Source organism: Mustela lutreola, chromosome 4 (assembly GCF_030435805.1).
Source record: "Mustela lutreola isolate mMusLut2 chromosome 4, mMusLut2.pri, whole genome shotgun sequence".
NCBI classification, from domain to species: domain Eukaryota; kingdom Metazoa; phylum Chordata; class Mammalia; order Carnivora; family Mustelidae; genus Mustela; species Mustela lutreola.
In genome coordinates this window covers 5,129,589-5,149,526 of record NC_081293.1, presented here as the reverse complement: position 1 = coordinate 5,149,526, position 19,938 = coordinate 5,129,589, and the positions used below count along the sequence as shown (strand labels likewise).

Below are 19,938 nucleotides of genomic sequence, written 5' to 3'. Positions count from 1 at the left end.
TTCCTGGAAGGAACCCTAAGTGTGTACGTACAATTGTGCATCACAGTGGACAGTGTCTCTACCAGCCTGTCGTTAATTCCAGGCTATTAAAAATCAGTTTTATTTATTCTGTGTTGGAATCTGGAGTTTCCTACCCCATAATTTAATATTTTTTAAATGACACCTTTGGTTTTTTACTTGTCATGAGCAAGGATAGAGTTAGCCAGCCTGCAATTTTGCCTCTCCTTTCCAGTATCTATTCATTAGCTCCTAATTGTTTTATAACCTCCTCCGAGTCTGCTGTGAGCTCACTCTCAACCCTTTGTGACACCCCCAAGGTAGTTAAATGAGGTTTTGCTATCTCTATGAATTAAATATGTCATCTCTTTTTGAAATGTTCCTGAACCCATGGTGTTATGTTTTGGCAAATAAATACTATTTTCAGAGAATTAAAACCCAACCCATCCATTTATATTTCCTTTGGTTAGGAGATATCATGGCTTCCCAGCTATGTAACTCTTAGTGGATACTCACCTTCCGGGTGGTTTTTTAATCCGTGCATGTGACAGTGCTTGCTCACTGGTTTGTACTTGTGCAGACCCTAAGGGTGGGGCGTTTTTGTTTTTTGAGACTTCTACCTTGAGTAGATAATGACATTTCATCCTGCTTGATGCTTCGTGGTCCCCAGGTCTGAGGGGCTTGCCCCTGGGTGCTCTCCATGCATCAGACCAAACCCAAGGGGTCAGCGTGGTTTCCGTCTCTGCCTGACTTCACTCCGGTCTTCTCCCCGCATCTCTTTTCCGGTAGGTCTCTGTGCTGTGACATGGAGCCGACTGTGGTCGCCACCCGCCCTCGACAGCCACCGCAGCAGCCACAGTCCAAGCCTGGGGAGGAATGCCTGGGTCTTGGTTCTGAATTTTCCACAGTCTCTTCAGCTCTGCTTTGCTGTGGACAAGCAGAATCAGGGTCCCTGTGGGTTGTTTTAAGATCAAGTTTATTGAGGTTTACCAGTGCAGCCTGTGAGTGCGTTGTCTCTCCTCACACCACAGCCCAGAGTCTGAGCATCTCCTGACCCCCATGAGCCTTCGGCCAGCCCCTGATGCTCATCCACGGGGCGTGTCTTCACACGAACGCAGCTGACTCCAGCGAGGGTGACGAGGGCCCCCATCTCTCTTCCCTTTGGCTTCTACTGCGAACTTCCTCTAAGCCACGGGGTTTTGCTGTTTAGTTACTCTCCTCTCCATGACCGGGAGGGGCTGCTGGTGCCTCAGGCCAGTGGAGGGTAATTGTAGGAACTAGAGGAGGAGCTTTCCCACCAAGTGCCATTCTCACCCAGGCACAAGAGCCTGTCTTTCTCACATTCCTTTTCTCCTTCTCCAGGTGTGGACACAATAAGGCATCCTGGCCCTTCTGGGGCTGGGGGTGGGGGTTGGTGTCTGCCTGGGTCTGCTTGCAGGGGAGGGGACAAATCGAGGCTTAAGTGGGAGAAGAAGTGACAAGGAACTGGGCTTCTGTCCCCTTGGCCCCATGCGTGTCCCCTGCTGATTGGCCCCAAACACCTGTCAGCTGCCTCCTCCCTTGCTTTCGCTTTGCTCCCTCTTATTTCCACACATTACCCCCGAAAGTTCTGCTCATTTCCTGCCTGTTGCGCTTTCCTGTCTTCCTGTCTTTGCACGCAAATGCCTCTGCCTGGAATGTGTGTTCCTCCTCTCTCCGGGGGACCTGCCAGGCTGCTCTGAAACTCAGTGTGCGAGCTGCTTGTTCCAGCTTGCCCTGGTGTCCTGTGCCTCTTGCTTCTGTCTGCAGAGTCCTCTGCTCAGGCCTCTCTAATGTTACTGAACCGCGGCGAGCAGGTGTGTTGGCTTCACCAGCAAATCTAGTGTCTTGGCTGTTGAGTGCTTGGCCTAGCGTGCCATGGGCGCCAGCACCTTCGGAACAAATAATACGTGAATGAGAGATGAGAAAAGGACTCTGAAAATGTACCTGCCACCGGCATTCACGGACAGGTAAAGCACCTGGTGCTTGCCTGTCGGGGCCGCCTCTCAGCTGCCTGGGCAGCGCCAGTCCTCCGTGGGCCTTCGTTCCTGCACGGCCGGCTGTGCGCCTTCTCACCTCCCTGTGCTGCCGTGGGGTTGCACTGTTGACTTCACTGCATGGATTGGAGAGACGCTTTGGCTATTAAAATAGGAGTTAATCATACAGGAAACTCACTAACTGAACGTCCTGGTGAGGAAGGCTGCTTCCTGTTGATAGATAATAAAACAGAGTGGAATAATTTGAATTCTTTATAATGGATGTGATTATAAATGATTTCCCTATTTACTCATATAAAAGGCTAAATGGAAGATGATTAGTGAGTTCTGTTTTCTGTTTTTCCTAAGGTGATTTCTTAATCTTCCAAACAAATACCTGTGATACATAGAAGAAAAAGAAAAACCCACTAAAAGTTACTTAACATCTTTAAGAAGCTTTTCAAAGCTTTAGAACGGAGTAATTTTTCTGTCCCTTAACTATGTCGTGATACAGGAGAGAAAATATATTCTCGGCAACCATTTTGTTGCGCTTTGTTAATCTCATGGTCAAAATTGATAGATGTCTTCTGATCACAGTATTGGCTTGTTGGCTCTTGACATCGGAGGAATGATGAGATTTTAGATTTAGCTGATATTTATACTTTTCTCTTTTATTGTATTGCCCCTAAAATATTAGTATTCTGAAACAATCTTTCTAAACCTTATTACTTAATGTCGTCTTGTCATTGGGTGACTAAAGGATGCTACTTTTTTTAACTTTCTTTATCCTTAAATCCTTCCTCTAATCATCTCCTGGCCATACTGTGGATGTTTCATGACTTGCAGTTAATTAGTTCTTCGTTGGCAATTGATTGTTGCACATTGCGATTGGAAGATACACGAAGCTGTCGTAACCCAAGTATGTGTACATTCTCCATCACACTTGGGTTCCAGCGGCGTCTGGTTGCCTCATTAGAATTCTCTCCTGTTTTATTTTTGTTAAGCATAGACATCTGGTTGACAGTGATTCTCTCACTAGCATGGCATGACATTAAGTTGAATCATGGTGTAGAAGACCCTCTCCCTAGATGGGCCTCTGAGCAGTAATGGGGTTGAGGCTGTCCTCTCGGCATCCAGCACCAACTTCTGGGAGCCCGAAAGGAAGCAGAAGTGTTGCTGAGGCTCCCACGGGTGCAGTGTTTCAGGGCTGCCTTCCTGACATGGAAGGGTGGGTGGCGATACCACCGTTTCCTAGGTCATGCCGGTGAGGACAGAAAACAGGATACTGTCTCAGCAAAGCATTACGTTGCTCTGTCGTTCAGTGAGTTTCCACAAGGATTTCCATATTTGAGGGTAGAGCTTAAACACTGCAGTAGATTCCTCGCCAAGTACATGTGCCCCAGGGATGGTCCTGGTCCTCCCAGGGATGGTCGTGGTCCTCCCTGGTACCCTCAGCATGGGGATACAGAATCTTACAAAGGCCGGCAGAGAGTAGGGCAGTGCTCGATAGGGCATTGCTTCTGAGAAAGAGGGTTGATCCGGGGCGTCCTACCTCAGTAGTCCTGGAGATGAGTGAACCCAGGGCAGCCCGAGAGAGGCAGAGACCTCCTTAGCCCAAGCTGGGATGCCAGACTAGAATCCACTGCCTTTTGATTCCTAATTTGTTCATCATCCTTTATTCTAGTCTCTGGATTGTCGCCCTGACCTAATTCTTACACCCTCAATCCCTGGCCTCTGCAGCATGGAGAGAAGCCTTGTGCCTAGAGTCTGGGAAGGGAGGGGGAAGAAATGGAGGTTAAGAACCCTTCCTACACCTTCGCCATCTGTACTGTGGGCTTCCTGGATCCACTTACATAACCTTCAGCAGATGATCACAGGCCAGTTGTATTCATGAGATACATTTTAGCCCATGTGTACTTGCCAGGCACTCTTTTAGGCATGGAGACCTGTTAGCGGTCAGAGCGTGCGAGGGGGTTCTGTAAGCTGAGGTTATGTTCTTGTCATGGGGAGAATGATGTCATCCATCTTTTGGTGATAAATAATGATAGAAACTGCCATTTGTCAGCACTGTGGTTTTATTTAAGAACCTCCTGACCTTCTTAGAGGGAGAGGAGGTCAATCTCATGATCGGGAACAGGTCTAAAATTTTGAAACCTCTGGCTGTTATAAAATTATTTCTTTTCCTCCATTTTTCTTATTTTATCACAGTCCAGTGATAAAACTGTGGGGAATCTGTGATCGAGCACCCCATGTTGCACACAGGTAATTAGGACTCATGACTCTTCTCACGACATCTGTATCTTTGGGGTAAATACCCCGTAGTGCAATTGCAGGGTCATAGGGAAGTTCTGTTTTTAATTTCTTGAGGAATCTGCACACTGTTTTCCAAAGAGGCTGCACCAACTTGCATTCCCACCAACAGTGGAAGAGGGTTCCCCTTTCTCCGCATCCCCTCTAACACATGTTGTTTCCTGTCTTGCTAATTTTGGCCATTCTAACTGGTGTAAGGTGGTATCTCAACATGGTTTTAATTTGAATCTCCCTGAGGGCTAGTGATGATGAACATTTTTTCATGTGTCTGATAGCCATTTGTATGTCTTCATTGGAGACGTGTCTGTTCATATCTTCTGCCCATTTTTTTATATGATTGTCTGTTTTGTGTGTGTTGAGTTTGAGGAGTTCTTTATAGATCCTGGATATCAACCTTTTGTCTATACTGTCATTTTCAAATATCTTCTCCCATTCCGTGGGTAGCCTCTTTGTTTTGTTGACTGTCTCTTTGCTGTGCAGAAGCTTTTGATTTTGATGAAGTCCCAAAAGTTCATTTTCGCTTTAGTTTCCTTTGCCTTTGGAGACATATCTTGAAAGAAGTTGCTGTGGCTGATATTGAAGAGATTACTGCCTATGTTCCCCTCTAGGATTCTGATGGATTCATGTCTCACGTTGAGGTCTTTTATCCATTTTGAGTTTATCTTTGTGTACGGTGTAAGAGAATGGTCGAGTTTCATTCTTCTACATATAGCTGTCCAGTTTTCCCAGCACCATTTGTTTGTTTTTACTTGAATTTCAGTTAGTTAACATCAGTGTAATAGTGTTTCATCTGAGCTCTTTCTCCATAGCTTTGTTTTTTAATACACTGTTGTGTTTGTCAAATTCTAGACTTGCCCAGATCCTGAGCTAAATTACTGAATATTCTTGAATGGTCACAGCATTTATTTCCCAACAAGTAGAATTATTTTCTTGCTGTTGGCTTTCGTAATTTCAGAGTTTTCTTAGATGGACTCTGAATCGTCCTTGACAAATGCAGAGTGGAAACTAGGTGGCTTTCTAGTTGGATGGTGGCAATTACAAGTGTAATTATAAAATTTATTCCAAATTTTATTTCCCTTGATAACCACTTTTGCCATGAAGTGCCGCAGATTTTTCTTTGTCATATGTTCAGGCGCATTGCAGAGTCTTCAACTAACAAACCATTTATAAATTGGAAGTTGGTGCTTTTGTCCTTTTCGCTTATTATGGTGCTGTTTGCTGTCATTTCCTCTGACATTTGCTCTGTCCTTCAGTCCACTGTGGGAGCAGCGCTGTGCTCTGGAGCAAAAGACCACTTCCGCCCCAATTGCCAACAGGGTCTTCACTCTCATGTCTGTCTTAAACAGACTCGTCAGAAATTATTAAAAACTATTAAGTTGGCGACCATTTATGTGCGCAGTAGAACCGCAACGTTGTGTTTTTATTTGCCCTGGTTTTCTGTCTTCATCCTTGTTTTCATTGAAATTAATCTATCATTTCTGTTCTTGGATCTGAACGTGCCATGAGGATGGCACTTTCCAAATAGCGCACCATTTATTTGAGCTGTATTGAGGAAAGGAGACATGAAAGGTACATTTTATTCCTTTTCGAGTTACTGGAACTACATAAATGAAGCCAGGTTTTGGGAGAAGTCAATTTAAATGAATTTATGTTGCCTCTTCGGTGACTCTCGTCACGTTTGCCTGCGGTGCGCTCTCCGGGCACTTAGGCCTGAAGGGGGCTGAGAATCCACCGTCTGCCGCGTGGGCCACGCACTGCTCCTCAGAACTTTTATTAAAAAAGAAAAAGAAAACCCTTGTTTGTGGCCATGGACGGTCCCATGTGTCAGGGAAAGAAGCCGAACTTGGGCCTCTTGGGGTTGCGATCCCTGGAGTCCCTCAGCGGCCAGCTCAACTTCTCTGTAGGCTTGTGGCAGCTGTCCCCACGGGGAGCACTTTGAGGCTTCGAGGGCCACACGGGAGGCAGAGCACCCCTCTGTGCCCAGGAGGAGTGGAGGTGTGGATGGCAGAGGACTGTGGAACAGGAAGGAAGAACCTCTGCCTGGAAGCCGTGTCCCCCCGTGTGTGGAGGTGGCCTGTGGGTGTAAGAGGGGGTGGGTGTCGAAGGAAGCCAGTCTCCGCTCCTGAGCTCTGTGAGCTGGTGTGGAGGGCGGAAGGAAGCCGATGAGGGGAGCACAGTGCGCTGAGCGTGGGTGCGCACAGAGGCCATCTTCCCTGGTCATGGATCTCCTTATCTGTGACGGGCCTGCCCTGTGTCTAGCCGCAGAACAAGAGCCATTCCATTTGGTCCCACACTCAAGTACCTTGACTTGCTCCTTGTACATGGACACCTGTAGCTCTCCTGAATTGTAACTCGCTCTTGGCAGGCTCTGGGCTTCATTCTGTCCTTCTGCAGCAGCCCCCGAGACCCACACGAAACACCCGATGCGATCGCCATTTACGATTCGTTCTACAAATGTTTGTGGACCTTTCCTGCCTGTCAGGTGCTGGGCATGGTGTTTCGGGTACAGTCCTGAGCATGAGCGAGGTCTCTGCCCTCAGGATGCGGAGTCTAACATCTCAAAACCGTGGGTTTCAGTCCCCCAGTGCTGATGCTCGGCATCGTGGGGACGAGTCCCTGCCAGTAGACAGGTCAGTAAGGTGTCTGTGTGCTGTCCTGACGGGAGCCCATGTTCTCCGTGGCTGAGCATGGGGATGTTTGGAGAAGGAACTTTGGAAAGAGGTTTTGTTAGCAGATTTTGAACTTTCCCTACTTTTTCTTGCCTTTCAAAGGACCCCTTTTTAGTTATCGACCTTGCGGTAATTTGTAACAATGAGAATGCCATCAAATAGAAGACAAACATCTTCTTTATGAATAAATGCGCTTGCTTGAAAGAGGGAGAAGTGGGAACGGCTGTGTTAGGTGTTGAAGTTCATCTCCCAGGTTCATAGGTTGCCCTCCCCCGAGTCCCCCAGAATGTGATTGTATTTGGAGGTAAGGCTTTTAGAGAGGTAATTAAGTCTGCATGAGGTCATTAGAGAGGACACTGATCCAGTCTGACTGGTGTCTTGGTAAGAAGAGGTGAGGACAGAGGAGAGGCCATCTGTGGACCCAGTGAGAAGGAGCCATCTACAAGCCGAGAGAAGAAGACTCAGAAGGAAGCAACCCACCGCCACCTTGACCTTGGGCTTCTAGAAGCTGCCTGGTCTGTGGGCTTTGGGGTTTCCCCAGCAGACTCCTGCCTCGGTACAAACCCAGTAAAGCTGCCTGTACTTCCTGAAGGCGCTACCCTTTCTCACCACCTGATTTGGCTGCCACCCCGTGAAGGGGGCCTTCCCCAAGTGGCCAGACCTTGATGGAGTCCCTGGTCCTTGGCCTCCCTGGAGACTCATCCCTGCTGCCATTTTCTTTGTTGTCCTAGGTCATCTGTGCAGTCTCCGTGGGTTTCTCCCCCGAACCTGTTCCCTGGGTTCCTTCCATTCTTTTGCTCTGTCCGCCTCCCCTGTGCCTTCCTGCATCCTTCTTTGGGGGACCACAGGATAATGGAGGTTTCAGACCCTGGCATCTAGGACAAAAGGATAGGAAACCCCACTCAGGAGCAGCTGCCCCAGGGTCTCAACCCCAGGCCAGCTTCTGCCTTTGCAGGCGTAGGATCTGTGGGGTCAGGGGGCATGCTGGGGGGGTGGGTGTGATAGATTTTGCCGGATGCTGGTGTCTGGGTTCCCTGATAATTAGTTTTCCTGACCAGCTTTTCCTTTGGAGAAGAAGATCTGACCTACAGAAGTATTTTTAATCACCTTAACCGAAGGCTTTTCTTTATTTTGGCAACATTTTAAAAAATTACCCATTCTCTGAGTACATTTTTCCGAAAGTTATGAATTTGGATGTTCATATTTTAAATCCTCTGACCTGTATAGTAACTGTTTGCTGAGGCAGAAATGAGAGATAGAGCTAGAGAACCATATGAAAGTGTTTAGGGGTGACGTTTGGGACAATGATGGGTATTGGAGACACTGGGATAGCTCTTTTTTTTCTGGTTTCCTTGGATTTCTGCTGTGGTAGTTGGTATTACATCTTGCTTAATTAAAACATTGGCACTGAGAGTGGCTTGCTTGAGGCAAGGCGTAGCTGTCCCAGTGAACCAATGACATTGGGATCATTATTATGATGACTAATTTCATGCCTCATTTTAGAAATAGCTGGAGGCACCATGCTGTTTCCAAGGTGTTGGTCTGTCACCGCTAGAAACCATCATGTGGGGCAGTCACACGTGTTACAGCACGAATGACAGTGATTCTGAGTTGCTAAGAGCGGTCCTGTGATTATTTTAATAAAAAGTGCCCTTTGTAGTTGAGGGCAGGTCATTATTTTTGAAGTTAATTAAACTTTTGTGGTGACATCTACATCCATAGAATTTACCGTCTCCGCCATTTTAAAGTGGCCATTTGGTACATTCCCAGTATAATGCAACTGTCACCCCCACTGGTTCGAAAATATTTTTGTCATCCCGAAAGGAGGCCCTGTTCCCATTATTTTCACTGCCTAGGATTCCCTCCCGTGGCCCCTGGTGTCAGTCACCTGTTTTCTGTTTCCGTGAGTTTGCCTGTCTTGTCATGTACATGACGGCATAGAGTACGTGGCCTCACTGTCTGACTTCCCAGCGTGTTCTCAGGGCTCATCTGTGTTGAAGATCTGTGTTGTCTCGGTATTTCCTTCTGTTTTATGGGAACTCCTGTTCCGTTATTTGGGCACCCTATTCCATATGGACAGTAGTTTCTGTGTCCGTTCCTCAGTTGATGGACATCAAGTTGTGTCCCTTTTCTGAGGCTTTCACTAGTGCCGCTGTGAATGTTTGTGTACGAGTTTTTCTCTGAACACCTGCTTTCCGTTGTTAGGGGACAGACCTAGGAGTGGAACCACGGGGTCCAGTAACTATTCCCTTTAATTGATTGAAGAATAAACATTCTTTTTGTTGCTTTCTTTGCACGGACTCCTGAGTTGCACCTTCAAGTTTCTGTGCCCTTTCTCTGTAGGGCAGTTGAGGGGCTGGGCATTATATTTTCAGATATGGAGGGTCTTCCCTGAGTCAAGCTTCGAGGGATCCGCGCTCATGCTGTGGTGTCCCCTGAGCAGGAGGGCGGGCTGTGGAGCAGGAAGAGAAGAACACTTAGGGTCAGAGTGCTGGGATGGCAAATCCATCTTGAGATTTTTAGAAACCATTACAGATATGTGACTTTTCCAGGAGTATTTTATGTCAAATACAGCATTCCTAATACAGCAAAATCCGTGTTTGTTCCGGCTTGCACGCTGCCTCTGCCTCACACGTGTGTGCCTCTGTGCCCCGTCTCCCCCCCTCCATCTTGACTATAACGCCACCGGCACTGGATTCAAGGCCCGCCGTCGTCCGGTATGACCTCTTCTGAATTTCATCTGCAAAGACCTTCTTTACAGTTAAGTTTGTATTCACGGGCGTCTGGGGTTAGGACGTGAATACATTTTGGAGGAAAACACAGTTCTGGCCGCCATGGGTGGGTTTGTGTATGGGATGCTGGGCAGCTTCTGGGCACGTGGCTTGGGCTTGGGGTCAGAGTGGGACAGCTGCTCCTTGGCCTCCTTGAAGACTCAGCCCTTTGCTTTCGCTGCTTCTCTCTGAGGGGACCCTTCTTCACCCTGCTCGGCCGCCTCTGCCTGTTGGGTGTCTCCCACCTTGATCTTCATCTCCAGGGCTTTGGCTCCGGGTTGATGTGGGCTGAGCGAGGGGGGCAGGGGGAAGTGGCTGGGGTTGGCCTGCCTGTGCTGCCCCCACCCTCCTCCTGCATCTTCGCGATCCCTGCCCTGCAGGGGCATTTCTCCCACCCGGTGCTCACAGGCTCTGTTTTGTGAGGTTGTTCAGACCATGAGGAAGACACAAGCGTGAGGTGTTGCGTTTTCTAGTTTCTGTTTTCAAAAGCACTTCACTGCAGTTCAGGCCCTTAAGATGCTTCTGAACTGGACCATTTTTCTGTATGTTCACTTCTGAATTTCAGGTGACTTTTAGAAAATCGCCATTATTTGTAAGTTATGCTTTGCTCTTGGCAGCTGTCCAGACCTGTAGCCAGTTTTCGCCAATTTGTTGCTGTGGAGGCCCGTTCAGAGGATCGCTCGCTCCCCTTCTCTGTCTCCCCGAGCCTCCTCCGCTACACGGCTGTGCTGGTAAAATGTGACAAAATAAAAGTTCAGGCATTTAATTCAGATTTGTTCTTGCCTAGATTATGGTTAATAACCCTTTTTAGCGTGACTTAATTCCTGGCAAATGGATCTTCAGAGGTTAAGGAGACCATCCTGTCTCCAAAGAAGAGGGTTTATCCTCGCGTGTGTCGTGGTTCCATAATCTGTCCCTTTCTCATTCTCTTGCCGTGCCCTTTCTGCTGCCAGGTTGGGCTGCTTTGCCCCGCATCTGCGGCACCTGCGCTCTGTCCTCACTCCTCGAGTCACGGCGGCTCCAACCTGCTTCTTTATTGTTTTATAAGTCATTCATTTCTTGACCTTTCTTGACCAAATGCCCGCTAGTGTCCTGTGTGCCCAGCAGTGGGGAACGAGGGCTGAAACAGGGGCAGGCCCCAGGCGCTCATTGGAACAGTGTGCCTTACCATTGAGAGAGGAGGTAGCCCATAGCAGAGCCGGGGCTCCCCCAACCGCGTTTTCATACCGGGGCACAGAGATACTCGTCATTGTTCGTTAGTGTGGCTTCTTGTGGCCCGAGTAGACCCTGTGGCCCAGGTCAGGCCAGGCTGACGCAGAGGCCGAGGGCTTCTGCGGACTGCTGGGGGCCTGTTTGTGACACAACTGCATGGCTGGGAAGGTTCTTGTCCAGGGTCCGTTTGGGAACATCCAGGCCTTGTTTGCTTGTGGCAGTGACAGTGTGTGGGTGTTGTGTGCACAGAGGTTATTTCTGACGTTTAATGTGCAGGAGACAGTGGTACAGCTCTGCTACAGTAGAGCCCTCCTTCCCAGGTGAGACCCTCTACCTGATGCTGGTACTCTCCAAGGAAGGCATGATGGATTGCTGTTTCTTTTACCTGTGTGTCTTTAACTGTGGTAGAAGCTGCATAATAGAACGTTCCTTAAACAGTTTTTACAGTTCAATAGTGTTAACTGTGTTTATACTGCTGTGGAACATTCTGGAACTTTTTCTCTTGCACAACTTAAACTCTGTCCTCATTAGACGACAGCATCCCATTTCCCAAAGCCCCCAGCCCCTGGCAGCCACTGTTCTGCTTTCTGTCTCTGTGAATGTAACAACCTCAGATATCTTGGATAAGTGGAATCATGCAGAATGTATCTTTTTGTGACTGGCATATTTCACTGAGCATTACATCCTCAAGGATCATCTGTGCTACAGGATATGTCAGAATATCCTTCTTTCTTAGGGCTGAATTCCGCTCCCTGTGTGTATCCACTGCCTTTTTCTTTCTTCGTCTACCCATCGATGGACATGGGGTGGTTTTTTCACTTGGCTGTTGTGAACAGTGCAACTGTGAACATGGGTTTGCCTCTCTCTCTTCACGATCCTGCTTCTGTTGCTTTTGTGCTTATATTCCCAGACATGAGATTGCGGGATCATATGATAATTCTGCTCCTAATTTGTGAGGATCCTCCATACTGTTTTGCTTAGTGGCTGTACCTGTTTCGATTCCCATCAACAGTGGACAAGGGCTCCGGTTTCTTCATGTCTTTGCCAACACCCCTTCCTCCCTTCTTTCCTGCCAGCTATCTGAACAGATATAGGATGGTAGCTCATTGTGGTTTTGATTTATTAATCATTAGTGCATCTATAGAATTGTTGGCCGTAACATGGACTTTCCCATATATTGTTGGCAATAAATGGATTTTTAAGTGTAGGAGCTTATCTTGGATTTATTGAAGAATTTTAGTAAACATGTGCTTCTTTCTTTCTTTCTTTTTTTGGGGGGAGGGTTGGATTTCATGATAATTAAACATGAAACTACTCCTAGGAATGATTTCTTTCAACCGCTAAGTTGTCAGGTGGAGTTAAATGAACCAGCATTAGTAGTATGGTGGGGAATGCTATTTTAAAGACCAGTGTCTGCTTAAGGGAAGCTCGATTTATAAAACAGAAGAGTTATTTTTAGATTTAGGATACATTAGATGTAGGTAGTCTTTTTTAATAATAGGGTGTAAGGAATGGAAGCAATCACTGTCCTCATGTTTGTTGTTCTGGAATCTAGCAATTCCTATAGGAGGGTGACTCTCTCCAGAGTGCTCTGTGTTTCTGTCCAGCCATCTTGCCTGTTTCTTCCGTTTCCCCCGAAAGGCACAAGCTCAGGTGTAGGGTCTCCCATTGGCCGAACTGGTCTGGCCCCACTTTCCTGTATCAGAATGCCCTGGCTCTTCAGAGGCGGTTTGGCCATGCCCCAAATCTTCCAAAGATGCAGCACTGAGGTCTGGAGGGAGAATACGTGGGCCATATATATTTGAGCTCAAAACATCCAAATGGAATCATTTTAATATGCGTTTTCTTGAGAAATATGTAAATTAATAATTGCTTCATACATTATTCAAGGAAAACTTATTTTGTATCACCGATAGCTCTTGTAATCTTATATAAAGATATGCTAATGGATTTAATTAAAATAATTATACTGAATAATGTAGCCTGAACTTTACCCTAAAATAGTGTCTATTAATCATCATCAGTAGTAACAGTTTTAGCCAGAGAGACACTTACAACATTAAACCGATATTGGGTAGAAGGTGCACTTTCTGTGTTGTTTTACGGCTTGGATTAAGCTGGCATTCTCACGAGCTGCATGATGATTACATTTGCTCAGAGGAGAGTATACAATTTATTTAACTTCCTCAACCTGAACTATTTCAGTGGTTAGAAAACTTTTAGCATTTCCTGCCACTTCATAATCCTTTCTATGTGTTTATTATTATTATTTTTTTCCTTCTAAAACTGTGGTTTTAAGATGCCTCTGGTCTGTTTGATTCAGGTCTGACCTTACCCCACCTGGAGCTGCTGTGGCTGGATATCCTGGGTTCTTGATTGCCGGGATATTAGGCAATGGACTCACGTTTAGGAGGGGCCCTTGGCAACTCGCCTCTCTTTTAGTAGAAATAGAAACAGCTTTACCATCGGCGGTGGTTCTTTCTAATTTTGTTTCTGGTGTCTTCACCACTCACTGGCTTTCAGTTAGTGTTCAGTGGTCGGGAGCCCTGTTGTATTTGGGGGTGATTTCAGTTTTCCCTAAAGCTTCATGTGCTGGGGTGTGCAGGGGACTCAGGCGTGTGACCCCAGCATGTCAGTGCACACGTGTCCATTGCCTGGAGGCCCGAGTGCATAGAAATGAACTGGTCTGTCCTCAGGTGGGCAGATGAAAGCTTTGCCAAGTTCAAAGAGAAAAGCAAGCTAGGATTTAAAGAGCCATTTCATTAATTTGCTTAGTTTTAAAGTCAAACCTGAAGAAATAACTTTCTGAGAAAGCAAACATTGATTCGATAAGGACAGTTATGTTTTAGAAAAGAGGAGATGAATAAACAAAGCTAAACACAGTGAAGTCATCTGAATCCCTATGTTGTGCTGTTCTCTTTCTGGCTAGGCCGTGTCAGAAAGGAGGTGCCCTCACAGGCTATGTGGCAGTTTATTTAGAGAGAGCGCATGTGCGAGTGCGGAGTGGGGCAGTGGGAGAGGAGGAGAGAAGCTCGGGCGGACACAGCACTGAGCACGGAGCCCGGCACCGGGCTCGATCTCACGACCCTGAGATCACAACCTGAGCCAAAACCAAGAGTCAAAAGCTCAGCTCTCCTTAGTTAGAGCTGAGGAGCCACCCAGGCGCCCCTCAGCTCTGACTCCTGATGCATCCTGCAGGCCTTGCGCCCTTCCCACTCCCGGTCCCCAGGCCACAGCCCAGGGAGCTGGTTAGTGATTGCCATCCTGGTATATGGAGCCTCGCCAAGGTGCTGTGGGCAGGGGCTGCTGGCGGGCTGGCCCCACATACTCCGAGCAAGATTTTGTTTCAATAATGAACCAAATTTTAAAAAGATAATAAAAATAGAACTAGAAAAGAAAAAAGAAAAGAAAACCTCAAATGCATCCCTGAATTCAGTGATAAGCAAATCGCTCTGCTCCTTGCTGTTTACCTCTTTGCATAGGACTTCATAAAATTCCCACCGTACATGGTGGAGTCCCGTTTGAGAGTTGTGCCTGTTCAAGAGGGTTTCTGTGCCAGCGTTTGCACACATCCTGGGCTCTCCTGCCGCACGACGGGTGGCAGCAGTGGCTGCTGTGGGTCGAACACCCATGTTCGGGAGGACTGCCGAGCGGCACACACACAGCAGCCTTCCATCCTGCTGGCGGTCTCTGGACGCCGGTGCGGGTAAACAGCAGGTTTTACCAATGAGAACCACTGCCAGGATGGGCCAGAGCTTCGTGTGCCCACAGCGTGGCTCTGGGACGTGCGCCCGTGTCCCAGGTACGGCGCTTCCCCCTCCCCGCGTCATGCCGGCGTGGGTTCTCTTGCCGGCATCCGGGACTTCCTGTCCGCGAGGGGTCTTTCTGCCCATGAGATTGCAGCCAGCCCCGTCTCCCGTCCCTGCGGAAGCCCCTGCTCTGTCTGGCCTGTGCTGCACGTCTGGGGAAGCTCCTGCACCAGCTGCTCCTTGCAGGAGACCTGAGTTGAGTGAAGCAGCCCCTGAGTCCAGAGAGAAAATGAAGCCTTTTGCTGCAAGCATGAGCGGAAACCAAAACACTTGAAGTTCTTGACAAATAACCAATATTAGGAACTGGCAGAGCTAGTTTTTCAGTCAGGAAGATCTGAGCTCGGGGTGGCGTGGACATCAGCGTCTGTGCCTCTTCTGTCCGGCTCATCAGACTGGAGAGGATAGAGTTGTTTCTCTCGGCTGAGGAGGGGGAGTTCTGGGGGCCTGCAGCAAACAGGTGCAGTGTTTCTTGGGAATGAAGAGGTGATTTTATATAGAGCTCTGTCGGTCTGGCTGTCGTGGGGTTTCTGCTGTGTGTAAGAGACTCGGCACAGCTTGAGGGAGCCCAGAGAGAAGGAATAGCTGTGCCATACCTCAGGGGCTCTGGGCTGGGGGACACAGACACCAACCCTGTCTTCCAGCCCAGAGCTGGAGTCACTTTAGATGCTCAGCCCGGAATCCGTGTATCTTGAAGAAAAGGACTGAGGAGTAACCAGGGGTTAACTTTGAGTGTTTTGGGGCAGCAGAGGGAGTGATGGGCAGGGAAGCAGGGGTCCAGGAAGAGGGAGCACTCATTCACTGGTCTGCTGGCGGGAAGAGGCTCCTCCTTGGGTTGGAGAGGGTCCTGCACTGGCAGGTGGAGGTTGCTGAGCAGAGACACCAGGGAAGAGGGGCCCGAGCCTCCAAGGGTGCTCGCTTGTTGGGCTGGTGCCCGAAGTGTTGGGTGGTGCCATCCAAGTGTCTAGATAAGTTGTGCATCTGGTCTCAGGAAAGGTACTCTGGCTTCAGCCTGAGGCGTGAGCTTGAGGGGCTCCTCCATGTGAAGGCGGGGGGGGGGGGGTCAATCAGTAGGCTGCGGCGGGAGTGCCGGACAGGGACAGAGGACTAGTCTCTAGGTTGTACAGACTGTAGGAGTGGAGAAGGGGCTAGAACCCTGGGCAGGTAGTGGGGAGGCTCTGCCGTGCTTTGTGATTGGTCCGGAGTGGCTGTGAAGCAGAGGGGGCATCCGAGGGGACTGTGACCTGGGGACTCAGCCGTGTGGCGCCCTGAGCGGAGGTGTCCCGGGAAGGTAAGGGAGCGGCCGGCCTGTGGCAAGTGGGACAGCTGTACACAGAGGCGCAGCGACCATTGTGTGTGGGTGTGACGCGCAGAAGGAAGGTGGGGTCCCTGAGGAGTGAGTGGAGGAAGGAGAGAAGTCTGGCATGGGACCCCAGGGACACCCAGCTTTAAGGGGCAGTGGCGACAGGCCCCAGCATGGAAAGCTGGGGAGGAAGGCCAGGCAGAGGGGTCGCCTAGGAAGAGGCTGGTGGCCTTGGCAGGAATGGAGACGGTGGGGCGGAAGAGGGGCTACAGAGGGCCGAGCGGGGCGCGTTCTGGACGGCGGGCGCCCTGCCAGCCCACAGTCCAGCTGCTGTTGCCGGTGGGGCGAGGTCCCTGGGGCCCCCCAGACGTTGCTTCAAGAGACTGGGCTCATCTGCCGAGGGAAGGAGCCAGGTGGTGTGAGGACCGAGTAACCTGGAGGGACTGGGCCGGGGTGGGGGGGCGGTGTGTGTGTGTGACAGAGGGCGCGGAGGGTCTGCGCTGAGCCCAGGCACAGGATTCCGTCCCTTGTTGCGGTGGGTGCTCCCTCTCAGCCTGGGCGGCGCACAGAGGTGTGGGCACTTCTGGAGTCTCTGCTCTCTCCTGGTGGATTTTGTTTTTCTGGGAAGTAGGAGGTAAGATGGGCTGGGAGGGGTGGGCTCTCAGGCTTGAGGAGAATCATGAAGGGGGGCCGTGAACAGGGAGGGACACCAGGTCCACGAGGTTCGAGCCTGCTGCTCCTGTTCTCTTTGTGCTCTCTTTCCCTCCTTGGTTATTTAACCTGGGCTCAATGGCAGGTGCGTGGTTATCTCTGTTCTCTCGGAAACCCCAGAACTGTAAGAGGTACCGGCCCTAGGGTCTCGGTCTGTGAGGCAGACTTCTGTGTTAGACAGCATTTTGGAGTCGCAGTGGGCACATGCCCCTTTTAGTGGACATTGCTCTGACCTCTGGTTGGGCAGAAGCCCTAGGGAGCCCTGACCCTGGCCTGGTGCCCAGTGTGCCTGGTTAATGCAGTACCTGGGCGCCCCAGGGCAGCCCATAATGTCTGTCTTGTTTGTCCGCATCTGAATGGAGGTAACCTGCGATAAGATAACTCGGTGTGTTCCAAAGGTGAATCTCAGAGGACGAAGTTGGGATCCCTTGATCTGGCTGGCATTGAAGGACAGGGTCAAGACGTAGAAAAGAAGCCTTGGTGATTGTGCAGTGCAGAGCCCTGCTTCCTGCCCCGTCTCATCAAGACCATGAAGCACAGAGGAGGTGGTGAGGAGTCTTGTGCTGGCTTCATGCTCCCCGTGGACGTTCTCAGCCTCACTCCAGATCCCAGTACTATGAATCTGGATACGCGCCTTCCCTGTGTGCCTCTACTTTGTCATCTGTGAAAGGGGATAGCAGAACTTTCTCATGCTTTCCTGAGGATGTGTTGTGTCCAAGGAGTAGAGGATCCAGAAGAGTCTCAGGTGTAGACAGAGTATTCCCAAGCTACAAATTAGGAAACTTGGACTCTTTTGAGGTGACTGGAATCGACCACTTAGCTCTTTTTTCAGGCATCAGTGTTGAGATTCAAGAACATTCTCTTGGGCCTTTTCCGTGCCTGGCTCCCCAGGTGATAGAGCTTTATTCATTTTGACCTTGAAGGTCCGGTTTGCACCGAGTCCTACGGTGGAGTTATGGCCCTGGCATTCCTCTCTCCCCCAATGCACACAAGCCCACCCGCCGCGCCACCCTACTGCGTTGCCTTTTCCAGAGTGTTTGAAAGATGGACCCACATGGTGTGGAGCCTTTTGAGTTTGTCCTGGTTTCTGTCTCACAGGGCATCTGAGATTCATCCGTGTGGGGTGTAACAGGAACCTGGGTTTTTCTTTTTTTTAATACAGAGTATGCTGCATAGTATGGAATCACCTCTAATTCTGAGTATGCTACATTGTATGGAATCCTCTCTAATACCGAGTATGTTACATTGTATGGAATTACCTCTTGAGGGACTTTCGAGCAGTTTCTAGTTTCGCCTGATTACAGATAAAGCTACGGAAACACTTGCATGCAGGGTTTTCTGTGAGCGTTAGTTTTGCATTTCAGCTGGTCAGGACTCTGGGGTGCAGTCGCTGGGCTGTGTGGGGAGTGTGCATCTGACTTCCTGAGAAGCTATCTTGTGCTTTTCTGTGGTTGCTGACCTTGTTTACATTCAGTCCAGCAGCCCTACTTGATACTGTCAGGTTTTTTTTTTTTTTTTTCAATTCTAATAGGTGTTAGTGATACTTCACTGTGGTTTTAATTTGCATTTCCCTGGTGACTAAAGCTGCTGGGCAACTCTTCAAATGCTTATTTGCCATCCATATATCTTCTTTGGCAAAGTGTCTTTTCAAAGCTTTGGCCTATTGCAGGGGGAAGACTATTTTCTCATTATTGTGTTTTAAGTGTTCATTGGATATGCTGGATACAAATCTCGATCAGATACGTGATTTGCAATTACTTTCTCTGGGTGGGAGACTCATTTTTTATTATCTTACCAGTGTGTTTTAAAGAGCAGTTTTTATTTTGATGAACTATCATTTATGGATTTTTTTTTCTTTTACAAATTGTGCTTTTGGTGTCCTAAGAATTCGTTGCTTAGTTCATTACAAATGTCTTCTAGAAGTTGTGTAGTTTTAAGTTTTATGTTTAAGATTTATGATCCGCTTAACTTAATTTTTGTATAGGGTGTGAGGTATGGAACCCATTTCATTTCCTTTGTTGCAAATCAGTTGACCAATCATATATGTTCTGTATATTAAAGTGGGCTTTTCCTGTCAAAAACCAAAATTCAACTGAGTAAATTTAAGATCCAATTGTCCTTATTCAGTGATTCAAAATGATTCAATTCGAAAGATTCAGTGATTATAGATGATTCAAAGTGAATAGGACAGCATCCCGTCCAGCAAGCAGAAAGGAGCTCTGAAGAGCTGGGTAAAATGAAACTTTTATAGGCAGAAGGGGGCAGGCACAAGGAAAGAACAGGCCACCTCTTCTGTCTTGGAGGGATGGAAGGGGCTGTCAGGTGAATCACCTCACTGGTGCTGACCAGGGAGTTCCAGATTGAATGTTTTTTTTTTTTTTTTTTTTAAGATATTATTTATTTATTTGACACAGGGAGAGAGAGAGAGTGCACACAAGCATGGGGAGGGGCAGAGGGAGAGGGAGAAGCAGGTTCCCTTTTGAGCCGGACACAGAGCTGGATCCCAGGACCCTGGGATCATGACCTAAGATGAAGGCAGATGCTTAACCGACTGGGCCACCCAGGCGCCGCTCCAGATTGAGTAGTCTGATCTTATATTCCGGAGAGAGACTGCAACTGGAGTTTCTTTAGGTATGAAGCCTTGGTTTGCTGACATGGAGTTAAGCAAAAATGACCCCATTTTGATATATTTTTTTTTTTATTAAACACTACCTTTTTGCATTCAGAAAATAATGCTAACAATTATATATGCAGTAAGTATAGTATTTTCCAGCATTCAAAGTGTTATGTTTTCAGCTTGATTTTGAACTTTAATGCAACCTCTGGATGTTCTTGGTATGAGCGTTATTTCCCCCACGTTATTCTGGGAGGTGGAGCCCAGCCTGGTACAAGAAGTTGTGTAGAGTCACAGATCGAGGGGGGCCCAGCATCGTCAGAACACTGAAAACACGATCTTTTCCCATCAGGGCGTGGCTGAGGGGTGGGACTCAGGCTGCCCACTGAACTGAGTTTTGATGCTCTCCCTGTTCAGTGCTCGCAGTGTGACCAGGGGACTTACCATCTCCATCGGCCGTTCCCCTGCTGTCCAGCAGCCGGCTCCCCACCAGAGGTCTGGTGGAATAAAGGAGAGAATGCACAAGGGTCCCTAGCGCAGCACACAGCGTG

General features: G+C 48.5%; 1 protein-coding gene across 3 annotated transcripts in view; it reads left to right on the top strand.

Moving 5' to 3' along the window:
• DOCK1 (dedicator of cytokinesis 1) overlaps nucleotides 1-19,938 on the top strand; it is a 485,813-nt gene that overhangs the window by 143,317 nt on the left and 322,558 nt on the right. The window lies entirely within an intron of this gene.